General features: G+C 45.3%; 1 protein-coding gene and 1 pseudogene across 1 annotated transcript in view; one reads left to right on the top strand and one right to left on the bottom strand.

The window, feature by feature from the left end:
- LOC147096329 (nuclear factor 7, ovary-like) overlaps positions 1-3,155 on the top strand; it is a 71,930-nt pseudogene extending 68,775 nt beyond the window's left edge.
- The window catches only part of LOC147096328 (E3 ubiquitin-protein ligase TRIM69-like), a 240,911-nt gene that overhangs the window by 160,915 nt on the left and 67,757 nt on the right, over positions 1-12,239 (bottom strand).

Below are 12,239 nucleotides of genomic sequence, written 5' to 3'. Positions count from 1 at the left end.
CAAAATCGTCGAGCAGAAACTGATAGCCAAGTTCCGCACCCATGAGGACGGCCTCAACCGAGATCTTGGGTTCATGTCACGCTACATGTAACCCCACCTGATGCAGGGTCATCCAGACTCGAGTCGACATTGGCTTGTTCTCTCTACACAGATGCGGCCGGACCTGCTGTGATTTCCAGCCAAAAAAAAGGTTTTTTGTCTGTTTTTTTGTTTTTCATACAGACCGGGAATAATCCAGAGATGACAACCTTTGACGTCCTGCTTTTTAATCTGCTTCCTAGCTCCCTAAATTCTTGTTGCAGGACCTCATCCGTCTTTCTACCTATGTCGTTGGTACCAATGTGAACCACGACCTCTGACTGTTCGCCCTCCCCCTTCAGAATGCCCTGCAGCCGTTCAGTGACATCCTTGACCCTGGCACCAGGGAGTCACGTCTGCGGACACAGAAACGTCTATCTGTTCCCCTTATGATAGAATCCCCTATCATTATTGCTCTCCCAGTCTTTTTCCTCCCCTCCTGTGCAGCTGAGCCACTCGTAGCACCACGGACTTGGCTCTTGGTGCATTCCCCATAGAAACCATCTGCCCCAGCAGTATCCCAAATGGAAAATCTGTTGGAGAGGGAGATGGACCCAGGGGACTCCTGCACTACCTTCCTAGTTCTTTTACTCTGTCTGGCGGTCACCCATTCACTGTCTGCCTGTGCACACTTTACCTGCTGCGTGACCACATTGTTAAACGTGCTATCCACAAAGATCTCAGCTTCGCGGATGCTCCACAGTGACTCCAGCCACAGCTCCAGCTCCAAAACGCGGATTTTGAGTAGCTGCAGCTGGAGACACTTCCTGCACGTGTTTGCCCTGGACACAAGGTGTCCCTGACTTCCCACATAGCACCGGAGGAGCACTCCACGCTGCTGAGCTGCCCTGCCATGTCCTACCCTTAATTTACTACTCCATTGTGCTTCCTTTAAATTAAAGAATATTAAACACACTAGGGACCTTACTTCCCTTTTGAAATCCCTGGCCATTTTCCCGCAACTGCATGTTTGAACCACATAAACCAGATTTCCATCCCTGTCATCATAGCCCCAAAGTGTCCCTAATAAAGGTCACAAATGATATACTCTGTGACAGTGAGTATAGCGCATTTTCCCTCCTCATCCTCCTGGAGCTCTCTGCAAACATTGACCATTCTCCTCCAATGTCGCTCCTCAATTGTCCTACTCAGTGGGACTGCCTTTACTTGGTTCACATTTACCTATTTGATCGTAGCCAGAGTATCTCCAGCAATGGCTTCTCTTTCCACCCCCGCACGGCACCCCAGGAGATTCTCAAACATTAATTCTTGGTCGTCTTCTCTCACTGATCTACATGTTGCCATTTGTCAATCTCATCCACAGAAAGAGACTCAGTTTCCAGATGTACACCGATGGTACCCAGCTCTACCTCTCCACCACCTCTCTTGACCCCTCCACCGCCAGTGAATTGTCCAACAGATTATCTGGAATCCAGTTATGGAGAAACCAGAATTTTTTCCAGTTAAACATTGAGAAGATTTAAGCCATCAGTTTGGAAACTGTCAACAACTCTGCATCCTGGCCACCAACTCCACCCCCTCCTTGGCCACTGTCTCAGGCTGAACCAGACCCTTGCTGTTCTATTCAACCTCGAATTGCACTGCTGATTGTGATCAATCTAAGAGTGTCTGGGACTTTGTCTCGAGTACATGGTGTATCCTATCTCTCCCATTTCCTCTGCTGAGCTTTTTAATTTAGTTTCCCTCGGTTGTTTTTGCTTCTCTCTTCCTTTCTGCAGCAGGTCCCCTCCTCATTTTTTTCTCTTTATCCTTTTCCTTCTCTTCTCTCTATTCTCCTGCTGTCGGTACTTTCCCCCTCTCCACACATCGACAGCCCTGATTAGTGGTGTGTGGGTCACGCCTCCAGAGAGAAATTGCGGGTAAAATTAGTCTGGGTGGTAACACAAAATGGGCGATAGTAAATCAGTGGCCCATTTACATTGTGTCCAATATTAATTCCCATTGAAGTTAATGGAAACAAACACTGAGGGAGCGCGATACGAGCTGCTGATTGACTATCACCTAAAACAGTCCAAGACCAATTTCACCCACTGTGTCTCCAGGACACATTAGAGCTTCTGTCACCGATTCCTTGTTAATTTTCAAAGGCCCTTGATGCACTCTGCAGACACTGAGAATAGCGGGAGACTGGGGCTGCAGATTTCCTCACAGTGGCTCAAGAGCAGAGCAGGATGGCAGAGGCGAAAGAAAGCTCCAAATACCAGCAACTAACTCCGCTTCCCCCCTCTCTCCCCGCCAGCTGCCTCTCCCCTCACCCTCTCTCTTCACTCACTCTCACCCTCTCTCTCCCCTCCCCCTAAATCGCCCCTCCCGCTCTCTCTCCCCCTGCCGGGCATAAGCCCTGGAGTGGCAGCAGATTCCATGAACATTACCCAGAGCCCAAGAGGGCACTGTAAAAATGAAAGAGTTTGATTAAATCACAGCAAGAAACTAAATAACTGACAGTGTTATGTTAACTTTCCCCCAGCTCCAGCCTCTCTGACTCTGGATCCGAACACAGCGAATCCCCGGCTCATCCTGTCTGAGGACCGGACCAGTGTGAGACTTGGAGACAAACGGCAGCCGCTCCCTGACACCCCGGAGAGGTTTGATTTCTGGCCCTGTGTCCTGGGATCGGAGGGATTCACATCAGGGAGACACTACTGGGAGGTGGAGGTGGGTGACAAGACATGGTGGGGTCTGGGAGTGGCCCGAGAGTCTGCCGGGAGGAAAGGGGAAATCGACCTGAGACCGGATACTGGACGATGTGGCTGTCCCCCGGAAGTGACTATTTTGCCTACACCTTCCCCTCACCGACCCGCCTCACCCCGAGTGTGAATTCCCGGAAGCTTGGGGTGTACCTGGACTATGAGGGCGGACAGGTGTCATTTTACAATGCGGACAACATGTCCCATCTCCACACTTTCACCCACACTTTCACTGAGAGAAACTTTCCCTTCTTCAGTCCGGGATGGAATGTCTTCGTGAAAAACTCTGCCGCGCTGAAAATCTGCGGGGTTACAGATCCGCAGGTCCATCCCATAATTTCACCCTGCCTCCTGCCAGATGCAAACTGATGGGCGTCAGTCTCAGCCACAGGTGGTGCGGATGGTCCAAATGTCAGCTGAGGCCAGGGCGGCTACAACCGAATGACAAATGTCTTGTTGGTGAGATATGTTTGGCCATCTTAGACTGGGTATTATGTAACGAGAAAGGATTAATTAGCAATCTTGTTGTATGAGGCCCCTTGGGTCAGAGTGATCATAATATGATAGAATCCTTCATTAAAATGGAGAATGAAGTAGTTGACTCAGAGATTAGGGTCCTGAATTTAAATAAAGGAAACTACGATGGTCTGAGGCGCGAGTTGGGTAGGATTGATTGGGGAATGTCACTCAAAGGGTTGACGGTGGATAGGCAATGGCAAACATTCAAAGACCGCATGGATGAACTACAGAATTTGTTCATCCCAGTTTGGCATAAAAATAAAACAAAAAAGGCAACTCAAACGTGGCTAACATGGGAAATTAGGGTTAGCATAAGATCCAAGGAGAGGACGTATAAATTGGCCAGAAAAAGCAGTAGACCTGAGGATTGGGAGCAGTTTAGGATTCTACAAAGGAGGACAAAGGGATTAATTAAGAAGGGGAAAATAGAATATGAGAGTAAGCTTGCAAGGAACATAAAAACTGACTGTAAAAGCTTTTATAGATATGTGAGGAGAAAAAGATTGGTGAAGTCAAGCGTAGGTCCCTTGCAGCCAGAATCAGGGGAATTTATAATGGGGAACAAAGAAATGGCAGACCAATTAAATACATATTTTGATGCTGTCTTCACAAAGGAGGACACAAATAACCTCCCAGAGATGTTGGGGAACATAGGGTCTGATGAAAGGGAGGAACTGAAAGAAATCAGTATTTGTAGGGAAATGGTGTTAAGGAAATTGATGGGTTTGAAGGCCGATAAATTCCCAGGGCCTGATAATCTACATCCTAGGGTACTTAAGGAAGTGGCCCTAGAAATAGTAGATGCATTGCTGATCATCTTCCAACAGTCGATGGAATCAAGAACAGTACCCATGGATTGGAGAGTAGCTAATGTTACCCCACTATTCAAAAAAGGTGGTAGAGAGAAAATGTGGAATTACAGACCGGTAAGCCTGACATCAGTAGTGGGGAAAATGCTAGAGTCCATTATAAAAGATGTAATAGCAGAGCACTTGGAAAACAGTGACAGGATCGGACAAAGTCAACATGGATTTACAAAAGGTAAATCGTGCTTGACTAATCCACTAGAATTTTTTGAGGATGTAACTGGTAAAATAGATAAGGGAGAACCAGTGGATGTGGTGTATTTGGACTTTCAGAAGGCTTTTGATAAGGTCCCGCATAAGAGACTAGCGTGTAAAGTTAAGGCACATGGGATTGGGGGCAAGGTATTGACTTGGATAGAGAACTGGTTGGCAGACAGAAAGAAAAGAGTTGGAATAAATGGGTCTTTTGCCGAGTGGCAGGCAGTGACTAGTGGGGTACCGCAGGGACCCCAGCTATTCACAATATATATTCATGATCTAGACAAGGGAACTAGGTGTAATAACTCCAAATTTGCAGATGACACAAATCTGGTTGGGCGGGTGTGCTCTGAGGAGGATGCCAAGACACTCCAGGATGATTTGGACAGGTTGGGTGATTGGGCAGAAGCATGGAAGATGCAATATAACATGGACAAATGTGAGGTTATCCACTTTGGTGGCAAAAACAGGAAGGCAGCTTGTTATCTGAATGGCAATAGATTGGGAGAAGGGGAAGTGCAACGAGACCAGGGTGTCCTTGTGCACCAGTCACTGAAGGTAAGCATGCAGGTGCAGCAGACAGTTAAGAAGGCAAATGGTATGTTGGCCTTCGTAGCGAGAGGGTTTGAGTACAGGAACAAGGATGTCTTGCTGCAGTTGTACAAGGCCTTGGTGAGACCACATCTTGAGTATTGTGTGCAGTTCTGGTCGCCGTATCTGAGGAAGGATGTTCTTGCCATGGAAGGAGTTCAGCGAAGATTCACCAGGATCTGGGATGGCAGGAATGATGCATGAGGCGAGATTGGGTCGATTGAACATAAGAACATACGAAGTAAGAGCAGGAGTAGGCCATACCGCCCCTCGGGCCTGCTCCGCCATTCAGTAGGATCATGGCTGATCCGAATCTAGACTCACGTCCACTTCCCTGCCCTCTCCCCGTAACCCCTAATTCCCTTATCTGCTAGGAAACTGTCTATCTCCATTTTAAATTTATTTAATGTCGCAGCTTCCACAGCTCTCTGGGGTAGCAAATTCCATAGATTTACTACCCTCTGAGTGAAGAAGATTCTCCTCATCTCAGTTTTGAAAGGGCAGCCCCTTATTCTAAGATTATGTCCCCTAGTTCTAGTCTCACCCGTCAGTGGAAACATCCTCACCGCATCCACCCGATCAAGCCCCCTCACAATCTTATATGTTTCGATAAGATCGCCTCTCATTCTTCTGAAATCCAATGAGTAGAGTCCCAACCTACTCAGCCTTTCCTCATACGGCAACCCCCTCATCTCTGGAATCAACCGAGTGAACCTTCTCTGAACCGCCTCGAGAGCAAGTATATCTTTTCTTAAATATGGAAACCAAAACTGCACGCTGTATTCCAGGTGTGGCCTCAGCAATACCCTGTATAACTGCAGCAAGACTTCCCTGCTTTTATACTCCTTCCCCCTTGCAATAAAAGCCAAGATTCCATTGGCCTTCCTGATCACCTGCTGCACCTGCATACTAAGTTTTTGTGTTTCATGCACCAGGACCCCCAGATCCCTTTGTACTGTAGCACTTTGCAGTTTCTCTCCATTTAGATAATAACTTGCTCTTTGATTTTTTCTGCCAAAGTGCATAACCTCACACTTTCCAACATTATATTGCATCTGCCAAATCTCTGCCCACTCACTTAGCCTGTCTATGTCCTTTTGCAGGTTTTTAATGTCCTCCTCACTCAGTGCTTTCCCTCCCATCTTTGTATCATCGGCAAACTTGGATATGTTGCACTCGGTCCCTTCCTCCAAATCGTTAATATAGATTGTAAAGAGTTGGGGTCCCAGCACTGACCCCTGCGGAACACCACTAGTTACTGATTGCCAGCCCGAGAAAGAACCATTTATCCCAACTCTTTGTTTTCTGTTAGATAGCCAATCTTCCACCCATGCCAGTATATTACCCCCAATCCCGTGATTTTTTATCTTGATCAGTAATCTTTTGTGTGGAACCTTGTCAAATGCCTTTTGGAAGTCCAAATACACTGCATCCACTGGTTCCCCTTTTTCCACCCTGTATGTCACATCCTCAAAGAATTCGAGCAAATCTGTCAAACATGACTTCCCCTTCGTAAAACCATGCTGACTCTGTCCTATTAAATTATGTTTATCCAAATGCTCAGTTACTGTTTCCTTAATAATGGACTCCAACATTTTGCCAACCACAGATGTTAGGCTAACTGGTCTATAGTTTCCAGCTTTTTGTCTACTTCCCTTCTTAAATAAGGGTGTTACATTAGCAGTTTTCCAATCTGCCGGGACCTTTCCTGAGTCCAGGGAGTTCTGGAAAATCATCACCAATGCATCCACAATCCCTACCGCCACTTCTCTCTAGACCATAGGATGTAGGCCATCAGGTCCGGGGGATTTATCCGCCTTAAGTCCCATTATTTTACTGAGTACCATCTCCTTAGTGATTTTAATCGTGTTTAGCTCCTCCCCCCCCTCCATTGCCCCCTGTTTGTTCAGTGTTGGGATATTTTTAGTGTCCTCTACTGTAAAGACTGATACAAAATATTTGTTCAGCGTCTTTGCCATCTCCATGTTCCCCACCACTAGTTTCCCGGTCCCATCCTCTAAGGGACCAACATTCACTTTAGCCACCCTTTTCCTTTTTATATAGCTGTCGAAACTCTTGCTATCTGTTTTTATATTTTTTGCTAGTTTACTTTCATAATCTATCTTCCCTTTCTTAATTAATCTTTTAGTTATTGTTTGCTGGCTTTTAAATGCTTCCCAATCTTCTATCCTCCCACTAGATTTGGCTAATTTATATGCCCTTGTTTTCAGTCGGATACTATCCTTTATTACTTTACTAAGCCACGGATGGCTGTCTTTTCTTTTACTCCCCTTTTTCCTCAGTGGAATATATTTATCTTGAAAGACGTGAAATATTTCCTTGAATGTAGACCACTGCTCTTGTACCGTCTTACACTTTCATCTGTTTTCCCAGTCCACTTTAGTCAATTCTACTCTCATACCTTCATAGTCTCCTTTTTTTAAGCTCAGTACGCTGGTTTGAGATTCAACTCTCTCACCCTCAAACTGAATTTGGAATTCAACCATATTATGGTCACTCATTCCAAGGGGATCCTTTACTAGGACATTTTTTATTAATCCTGTCTCATTACACAGGACCAGATCTAAGATTGCCTGCCCCCTGGTTGGTTCAGTTACATATTGCTCAAGGAACCCGTCCCTAATACACTCTATGAACTCTTCCTCAAGGCTGCCATGCCCAATTTGATTAGTCCAGTCAATATGAAAGTTAAAATCTCCCATGATTATAGCTGTTCCCTTATTACAAGCCCCAACTATTTCCTGATTTATACTCCGACCAACAGAGTTGCAACTGTTAAGAGGCCTATAGACTATGCCCACTAGTGACTTTTTCCCCTTATTATTCCTTATCTCCACCCAAACTGTTTCACTATCCTGATCCTTTGACCCAATATCACTTCTGACTTTTGCAGTGATTCCATCCTTGATTAACATAGCAACCCCACCTCCCTTTCCTTCCTGTTTGTCCTTCCTAATTGTCAAATACCCTTGTATGTTTAGTTCCCAGTCATGATTATCTTGCAGCCATGTTTCCGTAATGGCCACCAGATCATACCCACGTGTAGTTATTTGTACCGTCAACTCGTCAATTTTGTTACGAATGCTGCGTGCATTCAGATAAAGAACTTTCAAATATGTTTTGTGACAATTTATTCCTGCTTTTACCCCTTTTACTACTTTACCATTATACATTCTGTCCCTTCCTGACACGCTCTGGTTTTTAATTCCCCCACTGCTACCTTGCTCTATTGCCTTCTCCACTGTCATTTTTATTTTTCGCTCTCTTTAAACCTCCCCCCCACTAATTAGATTGGGCTTATACTCGCTGGAGTTTAGAAGAATGAGAGGGGATCTCATTGAAACTTATAAAATTCTGACAGGACTGGACAGACTAGATGCAGGAAGGATGTTCCCGATGGTCGGGGAGTCCCGAACCAGGGGTCACAGTCTAAGGATAAGGGGTAAGCCATTTAGGACAGAAATGAGGAGGAATTTCTTCACCCACAGAGTGGTGAACCTGTGGAATTCTCTACCACAGAAGGCAGTAGAGGCCAATTCATTAAATATATTCAAGAAGGAGTTGGATATATTTCTTAAGGCCAAAGGGATCAAGGGGTGTGGGGATCAAGCAGGGACCGGGTACTGAATTTGGATGATCAGCATTGATCGCATTGAATGGCGGAGCAGGCTCGAGGGGCCGAATGGCCTACTCCTGCTCCTATCTTCTATGTGTCTATGTAATCGGTGCAGGGGAACAAACTCATGACAACAGCTCCAGAGACTCCTGTAAAATTAAATAAGAACATCGAGAATCATCGGGGCCCAGAGACAGAGGAGAATTAAAACACGGGCAGAAATACACCAAGGGACCCAGAGACTCCAGCTGGGAAGTTAAAGGTAAAGAGGGGTGGGGAGAGGAACTAGGGTGAGATAGAACACCAGTGGGAAGGACATGACAAAGGGACCATCCGAGACACGGCAAATTAAATAATACCCGAGGGAAGGAAAAAGTAAAAGGGGCACCAGATAGAAGTGAAATCAAAAGGGAACAGGAGGGAGTATCAGAAACATGGGAAAACCCAGGGGATGGAAATGATCAGAACATTCAAGCGTGTGGAGTGTTTAGAATAGAATCATGAAATGTTTACAGCACAGATGGAGGCCATTCGGTCCGTCGAGCCCGTGCCAGCTCTCTGCAGGAGCACTTCAGCTCGTCCCACTCCCCCGCCCTTTCCCTGTAGCAATGCAACTTTTTTCCTTCAGGTAGTTTTCCAATTCCCCTTTGAAAACCACGATTGAATCTGCCTCCACCACCTGCTCAGGCAATGCATTCCAGATCCTAACCACTCGCTGCGTAAAAAACTTTTTCCTCATGTCGCCTTTGGTTCTTCTGCCAAGCACCTTAAATCTGTGTCCTCTGGTTCTCGACCCTTCCGCCAACAGGAACAGTTTCTCTCTCTCTCTCTACTCTGTCTAGACCCCTCATGATTTTGAACACCTCTATCAAATCTGCTCTCAACCTTCTCTGCTCTAATGAGAACAACTCCAGCTTCTCCAGTCTATCCATATAACTGAAGTCCCTCATCCCTGGAACCATTCTCGTAAATCTTTTCTGCACCCTCTCGAAGGACTTCACATCCTTCCTAAAGTGCGGTGCCCAGAATTGGACACAATACTCCAGTTGGGGTCGGACCAGTGTTTTATAAAGGTTCATCATAACTTCCTTTCTTTTGTACTCTATACCTCTATTTATGAAGCCCAGGATCCCGTAAGCTTTTTTAACCACTTTCTCAACCTGCCCTGCCACCTTCTATAATTTGTGCACATGTACCCCCAGGTCTCTGTTCATGCACCCTTTTTAGAATTCTACCCTTTAGTTTATATTACCTCTCCTCGTTCTTCCTACCAAAATGTATCACTTTGCACTTTTCTGTGTTAAATTTCATGTCACTCATCCGCCCATTCCACCAGCCTGCCGATGTCCTCTTGAAGTCTATCTCGATCCTCCTCATTGTTCATTGTACGTCCAATGGTTTAGTTTACTGCTTCCAAGGCTTTACTTTATAAACCTCATTATCTGTAAATTAGCTTTTTAAAAAAAAAGTTTATTCCAGCTCAGTTACAGGATTGGATTTTTTTTGCGAGACCAATCTGTTTCATGTACTATATATTACAATTTTAGTCAGGATCAAAAGCTTTCTGTGAACATATAGCACCAACGTGCCTGCCAACTTCAGGAATGTAACCTGATGAAGCGTTAATGAGTGCCTTGGAACCAATCTCAGTCTTGTGAATAACGTCACTGTTCCAGGTCGAGCCGCAGTATTTTACTGAACAGTCCCAACATCAGGATCTGACACAGCAGCGAGTCACAGGACAGCAACCTTTTGATGAAGGACAAGTTCAATTGTGGGTCAAAATGAGAGAAGTTGCACTTCATTAAAAGGTGGCAATGCTGAGATTAGGCACGCTGCTGAAAATTGATCGCACTGCTCTCTCCATTTCGCCACGCAGAGAAACTAACCTTTCAGCTCCTTCAGGAGGCTGTTTATTATTGGCAATTATGTCAGCCGTGGCTCAGTGGGCAGCACCCTCACCTCCGAGTCAGAAGGTTGTAGGTTCACAGTCCCGCTCCAGGAATTTGAGCACAAAAATCTAGACTGACACTCCCAGTGCAGTACTGAGGGAGTGCTGCACTGTCAGAGGTGCCTTCTTTCAGACGAGACATTAAACTGAGGCCCTGTCTGTTCTCTCAGGCGGATGTAAAAGATCCCATGGCACTATTTCGAAGAGGAGCAGTGTCCTGACCAGTATTTATCCCTCAATCAACATCCCTAAAACAGATCATCTGGTCATTATCACATTGCTGTTTGTGGGAGCTTGCTGTGCGCAAATTGGCCACCGCGCTTCCTGCACCACAACAGCGACCGCACTTCAAAAAGTACTTCATTGGCTGTAAAGCGCTTTGAGACATCTGGTGGTCGTGAACGGCGCTATATAAATGCAAGTCTTTCTTACTGGTGGGTGCTGGGTCTGGACTACTGCTGGCTCTTACATTCTTGCGACAGGAATTGTTGTGAATCCATCGAGAAAAGATTTTTTTTTTAATTTGCAACACCCTAACTTTCCATATAAAACAGTCACCTGTGTCACCAATTCCCTCCAATAAACACGCCTTTTTTCTGTACCTGTTAAGATGACGATAAATCTTCATGCTACAAGTGATCAATTAACATTTATTGGTGAATATCATGAATAAATGCCTTGTATGCATCCACACTTCCCCCGCGAAACCTTTACATTTCTCACCAAGTGTCCTGTTGATCCAGCCCTTGCTGCTCTTTGTGGCAACATATTACTTGGGCAATGGTTTTAAAACTTTCTTGTATGGAGGACTCCTTGAGAATATTAATATATTCAGGGGAACCTCATGCAGATACTAAAACTCCAGGAGCACAATATTCCAATACCCAAAAGACAGCGCAGGCAAACCAGAGAAAACATTGTTATAATTGCAGAAAACTTGCTTTCTAATGTGCAAATAATTGAACAAATACAAAAACCTGATTACATGGAAGACACCCTGATATCTCCTCATAGAACCCTTTATGATCTGAGGAAGTCAGTTTGAACATCTATTAGATGAAGACATCAAGTGGGGACTTACATATTGAGGAACAATGGCAGGACAAACATCACTCCCTGATTTGCGTGACTCGGGGCTATATTTCCAAGTCATGGTTTGTAAGTTGGAGGGGAACTTGAAGGTGAGGGTGTTCCCATGGGCCTGCTGCCCTTGTCCTTCTAGGTGGTAGAGGTCGTGGGTTTGGGAGTTGCTGCAATGCATCTTGTAGATGGTACACACTGCAGCCACGGTGTGCCAGTGGTGGAGGAGGGAGTGAATGTTTAAGGTGCTGGATGGGGTGCCAATCAAGCGGGCTGCTTTGTGCTGGATGGTGTCGAGCTTCTTGAGTGTTGTTGGAGCTGCACTCATCCAAGCAAGTGGAGAGTATTCCATCACACTCCTGACTTGTGCCTTGTAAATGGTGGAAAGGCTTTGGGGAGTCAGGAGGTGATCGAAAGTGATTTGACCAAATCGATTGTGAATATCCTTGTGTATTAATTTTCCAGTTTTAAACCATGAAAAAACCAGTGACAGGTTAATAATTTAGATCAGTGTTTCTTACTAATGAATTGAATAGATTGATAGATTTCTTCTAAAATAGTTTGGATTATTATTTGATAGTTGCATTATATAATTCATGAATCAGACGTCA

Source organism: Somniosus microcephalus, unplaced genomic scaffold (assembly GCF_052327205.1).
Source record: "Somniosus microcephalus isolate GS21.2 unplaced genomic scaffold, FLI_Smic_1.0 unresolved_chr1, whole genome shotgun sequence".
NCBI classification, from domain to species: Eukaryota; Metazoa; Chordata; class Chondrichthyes; order Squaliformes; family Somniosidae; genus Somniosus; species Somniosus microcephalus.
This window is presented reverse-complemented; position numbering and strand designations above follow the sequence as displayed.